Below are 15182 nucleotides of genomic sequence, written 5' to 3'. Positions count from 1 at the left end.
TTGGCAAAGTGATGTCTCTGCTTTTTAATATCCTGTTTAGGTTTGTCATAACATTTTTTTCCAAAGAACAAGAATCTTTTCATTTTGTGGCTGCAGTCACCATCTGCAGTGATTTTGGAACCCAAGAAAATAAAATCTATCACTGTTTCCACTTTTTCTCCATATATTTGCCATGAGGTAATGGGACCAGATGACATGGTCTTCCTTTTTTTTTTTTTTTAATTTTGAGTTTCAAGCCAGCTTTTTTACTCTCCTTTTTCACCTTCATCAAGAGACTCTTTAGTTCCTCTTTGCTTTTGGCCATTAAAGTGATATCATCACATATCTGAGGTTGTTACTGTTTCTCCCAGTAATCTTGATTCCGTCTTGTGATTAATCCAGCCCAGAATTCTGCATGATGTACTCTGCATATAAGTTAAATAAGCAGGGTGACAATACACAGTCTCTATGTATTCTTTTTCCAGTTTTGAACTAGTCCATTGTTCCATATCCAATTCTAACTGTTGCTTTTTCACCTGCATACAGGTTTCTGAGAAGATAGGTAAGGTGGTCTGGTATTCCCTTCTCTTTAAGAATTTTCCACAGTTTGTTGTGATCCACAGTAGTCAATGAAGCAGAAGTAGATGATTTTCTAGGATTCCTTTGCTTCCTCTATAATTCAACTAATGTTGGCAATTTGATCTCTGGTTCCTCTGCATTTTCTAAACCCAACTTGTGCATCTGGAGGTTCTTGGTTCACATACTGCTGAAGCCTAGCTTGAATGATTTTGAATATTAGCTTGCAAAATGAGCACAATTGTATAGCAGTTTCAACATTCTTTGGCATTGCCCTTCTTTGGGATTGGAATGAAGACTCATCTTTTCCAGTCTTGTGGCCACTCCTGAGTTCTCTATATTTGCTGACCTATCGAGTACAGCACTCTAACAGCATTAATTTTTACGATTTTAAAAAAAACAAAAAAAGAAATGATATAAAATATAAAGTATTTGAATAGCTTAAGTAGCAAACATATAGATTTATGTATTTCTCAAAAATAGGTAATATACATCTTTTCAAACATGGTGAGACAGTCAGAGAAACTCTTCACATACTCTACATCAAAAAGACAATCTAAATCCTGCAGTTCTGAATCATAAAATTCACATTTTGTGACCACAGTATAATAAAAATATATTTTAATAGTAAAGTGATTAAAGACTTCTTCATCCAGTCTCTTAAAAATAATCTTCTCAAGAACTCTTGATATCAAAAAGTCAAGATATCAAGTTAAAAAAGAGTGATTTTTAATAAAACCCATGGAATATAACCAAAGCAGTATTTAAGATGATATTTGTAATCTTTAAATAATTATTTTTTCGATTAAAATAGACTGAAAATGTATGACTGAGACTTTCATTTAAAACAAATGAAAGTAAAAAGAAAAGTTAGAAGGAAACATGTAATTGGGTTAAAAATAGAATTTTATAAGATAAGAACAAAATAAACATAGGTCTGATCAATAAAACTGAAAAGCTCTGCAGAAAGACAAATAAACTGTGTTAATCTTTGTAAGACTTTCTGGAACAAAAGGGAAAAATAATAGTACCATTATAAATTAAAAAAAAAAAAAAGGCACAGTCATACTTGCAGCTATATTCCAACAGATTTGAAAAAGTAGATGAAATGAAGTATTCCCTAGAAATATATAGATAAGAAGAGTAAAATAAACTATACAGATTAATGATCATGGGGGAATTGATGAAGGAGGTAAATTCTAAGAAAAATATAATATTCAGATAATTTTACAGACAAGATATGCCAGATCTTCTTCCAATATTTTGACTCTTTCAAAAATAGATAAAAATTGGCAGCATCCCATAATCAGTTGAGGACATACATAGCCCTGATGTCAAAGCCAGACATGGTTTGAGATAAAATTTGGAAATCAAACAGCAATCTAAACTATGAAAATCAATGGAAAATTCCTAAATAAAATATTAACAAAGAGAAGTCGCCGACATATGAAAAGACTAATATATTACCAAGTACAGATTTAGTATTCAAAATGTTTAAATATTGATATATTTGCTAATGTAGATAACTTCACTAATATTTAAAGAAGCAAACAAAAATATGAGCATCCTAATAGTTACCCAAAAGTCTTGATAAAATTTATCATCCTTTTAAATTAAACTGATGAAAAACCCTCCAAATCTTCCCAGATATTGAAGTAAATTTCTTAAACCCAACATATGTTTATTATGTTCTCAGATCAAATGTCTTAATAGTGAAATAATAAAAAAAATTCTCATAAACAGGAGTGTCATCTCATACCACTGCTATTTATTAAATAATATTGGACTATTTAATGTTATAGTCTAGTAAATACAATAAAATGAAAAAGAAAATACTATACTAGAAAAATTATTTGTGGATATCAAAATTTACTATGTACAGAACCAGTTAAAAAGCTATCAAAACTAATACTAGAATTCAATAAGGTGCTCAGATATTTTAAAATATTTTTATTTTTTTTTGCTTTCTAGTAATAATAATAAAATCAGATGGTGGGAATCAATTTATACATTAAGATAAGAGTTGACTCATTGGGAAAGACCCTGATGCTGGGAGGGATTGGGGGCAGGAGGAGAAGGAGACGACAGAGGATGAGATGGCTGGATGGCACCACCAACTCTATGGACGTGAGTTTGAGTGAACTCTGGGAGTTGGGGATGGACAGGGAGGCCTGGCGTGCTGCAATTCATGGGGTCACAAAAAGTCCGACACGACTGAGCGACTGAACTGAACTGAACTGAAGCCAATCTAAATAACTTACAAATAAATGTAATAGCAATGTGAAAATTCTCTTAGAGATAACTTTAAAGAATTTAAGCTAAGAAAAATCTTAATGGTTAGAAAATAATCATTGGAATCACTTAATATAATAAGAATGACTCTTCCCCTTTATGAAGGCACGAGGTGAACGCTTTTCCACTTCAATCCCAACATAACCCTTGTGGCATTTGACAAATCTGATCTTAAAATTTTCTTAGAAGAAAAACCTGCAAAGAAAACCAAATTTGGAGGAAGGAAACAGAAAGTAATTTATTTTTTACTGAGGTATTATTTATATAGAGTGAAATTCAGAGATTTAGAGTTCGACCAGTTTTGACAAAAGGATATACATATATAACCCACACTCCAATCAACACATAGAAATTTCCAGCACCCCCAGAAAGTATTCTCAAGACATTTTCCAGACATTCCTCAACTTCTCCTGAGGAAGGAGTATTGCAATATCTATTATCATAGACTAGTTTTGTCTGTTCTAGAAATCTCATTAAAATGGAATCATATAGTACCTGTTCTTTTGTTTCTATCTTCATTTGCTCAACATAATATTTTTGAGATTCAGGCTTGTTGATGCATGTATCAGTAAGATCTTCCTCTACTTATGACAAGATTATGTCCTAAAAAACCCATGGTAAATTGAGAATATCCTATATTGAAAATGCATTTAATTCCCCTAACCTACCAAACAGTGTGGCTTAGCATAGCTTACCTTGAATGTGCTCAAACTCTCACATTCACCTACAGTTGAGCAAAATGATATAACATACAGCCTTATTTATAATAAAATGTTGAATATCTGATGTGGTTTCTTAATTACTGTATTGAAAGTGAAGAACAGAATGGCTGTATGAGTACAGAATAGTTAAAAGTGTATTACTTATTTATCCTCAGCCTTACCCAGCTGGCCAGGAACGGTGGCTGACTGACCTGCCTGGCATCATGAGAGAGTATCAGACTGCATATTACTAACCAGGAAAAGATAAAAATTCAAAATAGAGTTTCTGCTGACTTCATAGTGCTTTTGCACAATGGTTGTGTTCAGTCGCTCAGTAGTGTCTGACTCTTTGTGACCCCATGGACTGCAGTACGCCAGACTTTCCCATCCTTCATCATCTCCCAGAGATTGCTCAAACTCATGTCCATTGAGTTGATGATGCCATCCAACCATCTCATCCTCTGTCATCCCCTTCCCCTCCTGCCTTCAATCTTTCCCAGCATCAAGGTCTTTTCTAATGAGTCGGCTCTTTGGATCAGGTGTGCAAAGTATTGGAACTTCAGTTTCAGCATCAGTCCTTCCAATGAATATTCAGAGTTGATTTCCTTTAGGATTGACTGGTTTGATTTCCTTGCTGTCCAAAGGACTCTCAAGAGTCTTCTCCAGCACCATAGTTTGAAGGCCTCAATTCTTCAGTGCTCAGCCTTTTTTATAAATTCTTATATTTGCATTTTAAAATGACATTGTACAGTACAAGGGAGAACGGTAATAATTCATGCTAAGAATGCTAAATTTGATTCTTTTGTTACTTAGAATGAAATTAAATAGCAAATAAAACACACTATGACAAATTGAGAAACTACAGAAAAAGGGGAAACTTTCCATTTTAGTACCTTTAACAGTAGTTTTTCCTGCTATTTGAAAAAAGGCTCTGCATTTTTATTCTGCTGTGGGCCCTGCAGATCATATTACAACCTTGCCTAGAATACTTGCCAAATCATGGAAGAAGGAGAAAAAAAAAAAAAGTAAGATCACTTTCTTCAATGTAGAGGATTCCCAGGCTGCTCAGTGGTAAAGAGTCTGCCTGCTAATGCAAGAGATGCAGGAGATTCGGATTCAATCCCTGGGTTGGGAAGATTCCCTGGAGGAGGAAATGGCAACCCCCTCCAGTATTCTTGCCTGGAGAATCCCATGGACAGAGGAGCCTGGCAGGCCACAGTCCATGAGGTTGGAAAGTCAGACAAGACTGAGAGACTGAGCATGCATGTAGACTGCCTCCAATATTCTTAGGAGTCCCCTGGGGGTTCACTGCATGTAGAAAGAAAGAAGCTCTCTCCTTTTCTTAACTTGGCAGTGCTCTCTGTGAGGAGTTCTCCTCGCCATCCTGTTGCCAGGACATTTGTGATAACACCACTTGGCTGCCATATCCACTAGAGCCCTCTTTGCTTTGCCAGGAGCCACTCTGAGGGCTCCCAGTGACTCCTCATTAGTCAGTTTGCCCACAAGCCACTGATGCAATGCAATTTCACTGACTCCAACTTTATAAAATATAATTTCATTAAAAGTCAAGCCACTTAGCACCACCATTCAGTTCAAACAACGATTTGGTTGAAAATGAATAATCTATAGATTTTTGTAATTTCTAATTCATTTTCAGTGAATGAACAGTGAGAGTATCTTGACTGAAAATGAATTAGAAATCTCAACATAAATGATGGAGGAGACACTCCCTCAATTCTAGAATAAAGAGGAAAAAATGATTAATATGAATAAATGTGTGGCACAATTACTCTATAGTTTCTTAAAACGTCCAAATTAGTCCCATTCTCCCCACTCCAAAAACAGAACAAAATCAAAAAGCAACTTGTGAATGTGGAACATTTACTTAATTTTTAGATAAATGATTGTGTATGTATCTGATCCTGTGGTCTGTAGTAGAGTTAAGGGAACAAACAGTCTCTGCTCTGCCCTCTTCCTAGTGATTATGGCCTCTTGGGCACTGACGCAGTCCTGTGTTTGTACACAAGGATGCCATGATTTTACTGACTACACTTCATCCAAGGTCTGCCGCAAACTCCTCTCTCCACCGGGGGAAACCAGTGCACAAGATGGTCAATTTCAGAGGGCATCTGTGTGGGTGCTAAGTCGCTTCAGTCGTGTTCAACTCTTTGCGAGCCTGTGAACTGTAGCCCACCAGGCTTCTCTGTCCATGGGATTCTCCAGGCAAGAATGCTAGAGTGGGTTGCCATGCCCTCCTCCAGGGGTTCTTCAAGACTCAGGGATCAAACCTGCATTTCCTTCATCGACAGGCAGGTTCTTTAGCACTAGCACCATCCGGGAAGCCTTATCAGGGGGCATTTGCTGTTGTTCAGTTGCTAAGTCATGTCTGACTCTGTAACCCCATGAACTGCAGCACACCGGGCTTCCCTGTCTTTCACTATCTCCCTGAGTTTGCTCAAACTCGTGTCCTTTGAGTCGGTGATGCCACCCAACCATTTCATCCTCTGTTGCCTCTTTCTTTTCTTGCCCTCAATCTTTCCCAGCATCGGGGTCTTTTCCAGTGAGGGTCTTTCCATGTCCTGATTCTTATTTTGCTTTCTTTCACTGCACAGCCACATAGCACACACCGAAAACAAAACAAAATTAACCTCTTCTCTCAGGCCAGAAAAAAAGCAGACCCTGATGCTTATCAGGGCATGATGGATGAAGATGCTTGCCACAAGAATCTGTCCAGGCTGAGTCCCTCAGTTCCACGAATAGCAAGCTCAGAAACTCCCTTGTATTGTCTCAGAAGTAGGAATGACCTAGGAATAGTACAAAGAGCCCATGACAACCTTAGTGAGGACTTTAAATATAAGACAATGACCTTACTAACTCTTGTTGAATTTTTCCCGCAACTGATCTTCTTTATATATTATGCCTGCCTTAACACATTTGCTCCCTTAAAGTCCCAGGGATTTATTTAGACCATGTTGTGCCTTTGCAGATGACTGTGTTAGGGGATCTTTTCTCAGAAAGCAGTCTACCCAGGGCCCAAAAAATCAAGAGATGTAGGTCAGGAGGCTAAAATGTTAAAGCAATGTTTTCTGATGCTGTCTACATAATATATTTATTTACATGTTCCTTTACTCAATCATTTGGAAGATATGTACTGAATGCCTCTAGCTGCTGAGGATTTAAAGGTATATGATGCATGAGCACTTTATTTAAGCAGCACATCATTTAGAGGGCTACTAGGTCGATGCACAGTTGCAGGACAGAGAGATAGGTGTCTTCCTTAAAGTTCAAGCACATGTTATTGCCACACGTGGGACATTCAAGTTCAGCCTGATGGGAGCAGTGAAGAGAAGTTTCCATTGAGTAAATGATATTTGAATCTTTGTGATCCCATGGACTGTAGCCCACCGGGCTCCTCTGTCCATGGAATTCTCTAGGCAAGAATACTGGCTTGGGTGGCTATTCCCTTCTCCAGGGAATTTTCCTGATCCAAGGATTGAACCTGGGTCTCCTGCATTGCAAACAGATTTTTACCATCTGAGCCACAAGGGAAGTAAATGATGTCAAAAGAATCTCAAAGAATAAATAGATTTCACTAAAAACAAGCTTTCTAAAAAGGCATTTCAGACAAAGGAGCAGAATTTGCACAGATTCAGAGGAGAAAAAGCAGCATGTGGCACATTCCAGAACAAGGTGTGTCACAGTATGACTGAGACAGAAACTTTACCTGTTAGAGAGGCACGGGATACACTGAGCAAGATTTCTGTGTGGTTTAAGGAGCTTGGACTTTATCCTACAGAAATGTTTGAAAGCTTTTAAGCACAAATATGCCCAATGAGAATTATGGTTTATAAAGTTCAAGGCAGAGCACAGGGGAGACTGGTGCAAAGTGGGAGAGAACTTGTCATGAGGCTAGAAATTTGAAGGAACCAATAAAGTGGTGACAACAGAAATGCGGAAGAGGAAAGGTTTCTGAGAATGTTTATAAAGGGATAAGATTCCCTGGTTGAGAAAGCTGACACTGTGCTCAGAGTGAGGGACAGAGGAGGACCCGCTGGGTAATCCCCAGGGTGGATTGGAAATGGTGTTTTTCTCTGAACTGAAAATAAATAAATAAAGAAGCTCAATGAGAAAAAGGATAGCTTCAGTTTTAGACATGCTGATTATTCAAAGTCAGGTTTGTTAAAATGTAATTAACAAACAGTGGAAGTAACCCATTTCAGTATATAACTCTATGAATTTTGGCAAACAAATATGAGCATTTATGTAAGTACCACCAAAATCAAGATGAAAGAGTATCTCCATCCCCAAATGTCCCCTTGCTCCTTTTGAATGAACACATTTCCCCACCACCACCCTCACTGATGGAGAAGGAAATGGCAACCCACTGGAGTATTCTTGCCTGGAGAATCCCATGGACAGAGGAGCCTGGCAGACTACAATCCATGGGGTCGCAAGAGTCGGATACGACTTAGTGACTGTATCAGATCACCCCACTGAAACCAGTAATCTGTTCCCTATAGTTTTTCATTTTCTAGAAAGTCATTTAAATGGAATCATATGGCACGCACACTTTAAAAACGTGGCTTCTTTTACTTAGTAAAATGTTTTTGAGATCCAGGTATTTACAGTGAGTATCTGTGGCTTGTTAAATGTATCGCTGAATAATATTATATTCTGTAGCTGCACTAAAATATGGTTGCCCATTCACCAGTTGGTGAACATCAATGGTCTTGCCAGTTTGGGGTGAATATGAATAAATCTGCTACAACTATTTACATATAAGTGATTGTATAAACTGAAATTTTCACTTCTCTTGGCTAAGTACCTGGCAGTGGGGTTGTTGGGTCATATTATAAACGTATGTTTAGGTTCATAAGAATCTGCCAAACTGGCTTTCCAGAACTTCAATATTGTCATTAGAAAAAAAAAAAATAGGCATTCTAAAAAGTGTGTAGTGAAATACCATTGTGACTTTAATTTGAATTTCTCTAATGATTAATGGCTTTAGTATCTTTCTACTGGTTATCTGATAGCCATATATCTTTTTTTTTTTTTGGTGAAGTTTCCATCATATATTTTGCCCTATTATTTTTATTGAGGTGTTTGCTTTCTCATTTTTGAGTTTATATGTTTAAACATATAAATGTGATACATGTTCTTTGTCAGATATGTAGTTTGCAAGTATTTTCTTCCAGTCTATGATTTATCTTTTCATTTCCTTAACAGTATCTCTCAAAAGTTAAAGTTTTTAATTTTGATATTAAAACACAATTTTTTATCAATGGTTAATAAATGTGTTTATCTGTCGTTTCTTTATGAATTTGACTTTTGTTATTGAATCTAATAAAACTTTGTTAACCCAAACTACAAAGGATTTTTCCTATGTTTTCTTCTTGAAGTTTTATATATTTAGGTTTCACATTTAAATATATGATCCATTTTGAAATAATTTTTTTCTATATTGTTCAAAATATGGGTTAAAAAGCAAAGACATTACTTTGCTGACAAAGGTCCATATAGTCAAACCTATGGTTTTTCCAGGAATCATGTATGGATAGTGAGAGTTGGACCATAAAGAAAGCTGAGCACCAAAGAATTGATGCTTTTGAACTGTGGTGTTGGAGAAGACTCTTGAGAATCCCTTGGACTGCAAAGAGATCCAACCAGTCCATCCTAAAGGAAATCAACCCTGAATATTCATTGGAAGGACTGATGCTAAAGCTGAAGCTCCAATACTTTGGCCATCTGATGCAAAAACTGACTCATTTGAAAAGACTCTGATGCTGGGAAAGATTGAAGGTGGGAGGAGAAGGGGATGACAGAGGATAAGATGGTTGGATGGCTTCACCAACTTGATGGACATGAGTTTGAGCAAGCTCTGGGAGCTGGTGATGGATAGGGAAACCTGGTGTGCTGTAGTCCATGGGGTCGCAAACAGTCGGACATGACTGAGTAGCTGAACCGAACTGAACTAATGGGTTAAATTTCATTTAACAAAATTTCGCAAATGGATGTTTAGTTGTTCCAGAAACTTTTGTTGAAAAAGCTATCTTCATTTTCCATTAAACTGTCTTCAGACCTTTGTCAAAAATCAGTTGACTAAATGGTTGGGGTTTTGTAGATGTTCTTGTTTCTTTCTCTCTCTATATTAAAGGCTCTTTGAAGCCTACGACATTTTTCATATTGATTTTTTTTTTTGTTAGCTCCTTACATGATACTTTTTATCTGAGATACTCCAAAAATATTTGAGGTAGCTCAGGAACTTGAATCCCACCACTTCTATCCATTTAATGTAACTTTCGATCAGTTACATATCTTCTGTATATTTAAGTTCCCACTTTCTTGAGTGACCTAATATTTAATTCCTTGAATATTGGGAAGATGAATACCCCCAAATTTTTTGGTATTTCATACGATGATGCCTAGCATGAAGTAAGTGCTCTATAAAGATAGTTATTAAAATCCATTTAAGAAAGAGAAATACAAAAAAAAATGAACATTGAATTATATGAATTCAGTTAATTTTGCATGTTTCCCAAAGAATATGAAGACTCCCAGACACCTATGAAATAACAGATGCTTTTTAATTATGTAGTAATTCAAATAAACCAACATTAACACAGGAAGAGTATATGAGAGAGAGGAAAAGGCTGCTGCTGCTGCTGCTGCTAAGTCGCTTCAGTCGTGTCCGACTCTGTGCGACCCCACAGATGGAAGCCCATGAGGTTCCCCTGTCCCTGGGATTCTCCAGGCAAGAACACTGGAATGGGTTGCCATTTTCTTCTCCAATGCGTGAAAGTGAAAAGTGAGAGAGAAAAATGAAAAGTGAAGTCGCTCAGTCGTGTCCGACTCTTAGCAACTTCATGGACTGCAGCCCACCAGGCTCCTCCATCCATGGGATTTTCCAGGCAAGAGTACTGGAGGAAAAGGCTGCTGCTGCTGCTGCTGCTAAGTCGCTTCAGTCGTGTCCAACTCTGTGCAACCCCATAGATGGAAGCCCATGAGGTTCCCCCATCACTAGGATTCTCCAGGCAAGAACACTGGAGTGAGTTGCCATTTCCAAAAGGCTAGATAGGCACATTAGCCGTCTTTCTCTTCTAGGTTGAAAATCTCAGTAGCTCTGCCAGTGGGCCAAGGAGTGGTAATTTTTTTCACATTCCTGATTGCAGAACAGAACTTTCTACAATACTGTTTCTTCGAATTAGTCTGCTAAGCCCATGCTGCTGTGTTGAAAGACTATGTGTGTAGCTGAAAGGATTTTCCATGTCACTACAAGGGTGTTCCAACCTGCCACTGCCTTTAATATGCTACTACCAATGACATCTCTGTAGATTTCCTCCCCTGTACTTTCTATTAACATAAAAATTGTGAGAGCGGGTCTAAAAATATCTGGCTAAACAGACAACTTCGGTTGGGCAGCAAAATGTATAATGGTAGCTACTTTGACCACTTGCGTGTTGTTTGATGTTCACCCATTTCCCAGGACAGCACAGGTCAAGTGGTGTCCGAGCCCAACTCAGAGGGTAGCCCCAGGGTAGACAGACCTGCTGTCACCAGATGACTTGAGCTGTTGTTACCACAATTTTTTCACTTAGTGGGATTTTTCCTTCTATTCAATACAAAGTTGCATGGACTTTGAAACTCAGACACAAAATTTATGGGCGAATATACTGAGACTGGGCAGTTTTACTGGAGAGAAATCTAAACAGATGGCTTTCCCTAAAATAGCAAATCTGCTGGTTGAATCTGCCTTGTGCCCTGCCTGAATGTGTTGGCCACTAAGTGATTAAGAATCCCCGGAGAGGACTCCTGAACAGTGTGTCCACAGCCAGAGCACAACCATTTCTCAGTGAAGGAAAGGATGGCACCACTGCTTTGGCCCTCTGGAATTAGAGTCAGACCTTTTAAAAACACCCTTGACTCACTTTTTATTTTTTCATCTAGAAGTTCATAAATCACACCCAAGATCTTTCCAAATAAAATGCATGTACAGAAGAAATGGTTTTATTTGGGGAAGATACAGCAATTCTGCCAAACCTTACTAACACCCTGGCAATTCAGTTAGATTAAAATGAGCTCTGATAACTTGATTCTGGTTATAACATTCATTCTTCAGCTACAACTGCTCACAGAAACAAACAACCAACACCGCGTCCTTTGCCAAAACCCTTTAGGATTCTCTTTCTCAAAGATTTTTTTGTTGACCATGTATTATCGATAAGTCCTTTTCCTTCTATGCTATACCAACATGAAAGGCCCTTCATATACCCATGAAGGGCCAGCTTCATGGGTTTGTAGCCTAGGCAACCTCACAGTAACCTGTGCTTAGAAAAACCTTGGTTTTAATGCTGTTGCTGTCTTGAAATTCTGAATAATTTTTAAATATAAAGCCCTGCACTTTCATTTTGCAGTTGGCCCTCTCCTGCTCAGCATTCTGGGTTGCAAACTGAAACAGAGAAGGAATTTTTCAGAAGGATAGTTTTGGTTAATGGTCAGTGGCAAACCTCAAGAAATAGTCTTGAAAGATGCTAGGAACTACTAGACTTCAAACCCCAGTCCTGGTGGCTTAGATGTAAAGATTCTGCCTGCAATGCAGGAGACCTGGGTTCAATCCCTGGGCCGGGAAGATTCCCCTGGAGAAGGGTATGGCGACCCACTAAAGTTTACTTGCTTTGAGAATCCCATCGACAGAGGAGCCTGGCGGGCTACAGTCCATGGGGTCTCAAGTGACTAACACTTTCACTTTCTTTTTCAAACCCCAGTCCAGATGCCACCCTGAGGGAACGAATGGTAAGACAGTGCTGCTGCCCCATGGCTCAACACAGGGTACCACTGCCATTGCCAGAGGAGTTTAAACAGCGCCTGCTTATTTTTGCCACTCACTCCCAGTTCGTACTCCTGGTTGGGAAACTCTGATTAGCCAAGCATAGTTTATCACTTCTGACCTAGCAAGGAAAAAATATATGCTCCTGCATCTTCTGTATTGAAAATGGACCCTGCCAATTACTAGGCCCCACGGAGTGATCCATTCCCCAGTATCAGTGAAGAGATGGTTCACATTCTGAACAGTCAAAGCTCAACGAAAGAATGGGACAGGTGTCCATCTTAGCTGACTTCTAAGATTCTGCACTTTTGAGTTCTCTAAACATCTGACCAGTCTCTCTGCTGGTTCTTTCATGGTGCTGCCCCCAGAACATGCTCCTTATTCTTGATTCTTGCTGACATACGTTTCTGGGTGAACTCTTTCCTACGTGGCTGATGATGCTGAATGCCTCTGAAAGCAAACATGTTTCTCTCGCATGCTCTCAACCTCCTTTAGAACATTTCTATGTAATATGATTGAAATTAGGAATCACTCTTTTAATATCATAATTCAAGTAAGCTTAATTCAGTTACATGATAGAGTAAAACCACAGGGAGTAGTATCACCTGGTATGTTCCTGAAAACAGAACTCTTCTGTTATCTAGTGCTATGTGTGAATGTGTGTGTGTGTGTGTGTGTGTGTGTGTGCTCAGTCCTGTCCTACTCTTTGCGACCCCATGGACAGTAGCCCACCAGACTCCTCTGTGCGTGGAATTTTCCAGGCAAGAATACTGGGTTGCCATTTCTTACTCCAGGGGATCTTCCTGACCCAGGGATCAAACCCGAGTCTCTTGCATCTCTTGCATTGGCAGTGAATTCCAGTAGTGCTACCTGGGAAACCCAATCTAATGCTATAGAAAATAAATATCTTTATTCTTATTATTAATCTAAGGAATGGAATTTAAATAGGAGACTAATTGGGAATATCTAATTTTGATATACATCCAGGGTGATTATATAGGAGAAATACAATCATTTTAATTATTCAGCTGGGATTTTATGTTTGAATATTTGTTCTGGATCCATATAATGCAGAGTATTATATTTCTTCTGAAATTATTATAGAATTTCTTTCAGTTATGTTCACATTGACTACATAATTATTGAGCCTTTGATTAAGTCCTTTTAATTTGCACATTATTAAGAAATCCAAGCACTGTCAGGTTCAAAAGGAGAGCAAGGCAGATTTGAATAAACTTTACATAAGTCAAGGAATGTGGCCATTCTGCTTTAATTTCACCATTTTTCAGGATCATAACACATTTTACTGGGGCCTCTCTTAAGGCTCTGTCTTGTCACCTTTCTAAAAGCTACATGAAAAAAGGAAGACAGATGAAGCTGGAAGCAGAGGACAATAAAGAAGGATAAAATACACCAAAGTGAAGGTGTCGTCCCAGTTTTTTACTCACTTTCTCTCACCTTGTCTTTCTTAGCTCCTGAAGCATGAGCCATGAGCAGAAAAGGTGATGAGGTCTTAGCACATCACATACTAACAAGTATTCTTTTACTCAACTTTTCTCCATGCTTTTATTAAAGTGAATGTATCCTGAAGCACATTTTCCCCAAATTTTCCGGTTATTTAAAATTTAATTTTGATATAATCTCCCAAATTCAGTATTTTTATTGCTCCCTACTACACAAGTTTTAGTAATACCAGCAACCAATTTAAATGCCTCCTTGTGAACAGCTTTTATTTCCATGGTGTGTGTTTTAATCTACTCACAGGTGTTTATTTAAAAACATCACCCATGAATACTTTATGTTTCATGCAGCATTTTAGATATTAAATCAGTATTTAAGATCTTGCAGGGAGTTCCATTACTCTAGGAATAATTGAATAGAATATGGCCGAGCATACAGACTCTTAACAGTTATGGGAGATAGCAACTAGAAGAGCATTTAAAACAGAAAAACCCATCAAGCATATAACATGAAGTCTCAAATTTCTGATTTTAAACACATTTCTTTATTTCAATTATATGCTTCTCTTTTCCAAGGGAACTCCAAAACAGAACACTGCAGTGAGAAGGAATGAGAGTGAGAGAACTCAGCTGCAACATGCTAAGCGCTTCAGTCGTGTCTGACTCTTTGTGATCCTCTGGATTTTAGCCCTCCAGATTCTTCTGTCCATAGGATTCTCCAGGCAAGAATATTGAAGTGGGTTGTCATTTCTGTCTCAGTTACAATGCTACTGTTTAAATGGAACATGTGTGCTATGCTGTGCTCAGTCGGTGCGTTGTGTCTGACTCTGCGACTCTGGGGACTGTAGCCCACCAAGCTCCTTGTCCATGGTATCCTGCAGGCAAGAACCCTGGAGTGGGTTGCCATGCCCTCCTCCAGGAGATCTTCCCAACCCAGGGACTGAACTTACATTGCAGATGGATTCTTTACTGCTGAGTCATCAGGGAAGCCCTAAATGGAGTATATATTTTAGCAATTTCTAACATTAAAATTTTAGACTTTGATTCCATGAGACTTTGGATGATAAATTATATGTATCCCCTTTTCCTCTTTCCTCCTCTTCCTCAGGAGGGACAATTTCTAGTAATCAGGAAATGTTTTTCATCCCTTCCATCAATTTTTATTTTATGAGACCTCCTGAGCTTCCACTTCAGGCTGTTAAAATTGAATGAAAACTGAGTAAATAACTGCTAGATATTTTGTTTCTTAAATTAGGTGTGGCAAGAGTGCCTGTAAATTGTCAGAGGAATTAAAATCATATTAACATGTTATTCAGTTTTAAAATAACTTCTCCATGACATTCAAAAATA

This window comes from Bos indicus, chromosome 12, assembly GCF_029378745.1.
Source record: "Bos indicus isolate NIAB-ARS_2022 breed Sahiwal x Tharparkar chromosome 12, NIAB-ARS_B.indTharparkar_mat_pri_1.0, whole genome shotgun sequence".
Lineage (NCBI taxonomy): Eukaryota > Metazoa > Chordata > Mammalia > Artiodactyla > Bovidae > Bos > Bos indicus.
This window is presented reverse-complemented; position numbering follows the sequence as displayed.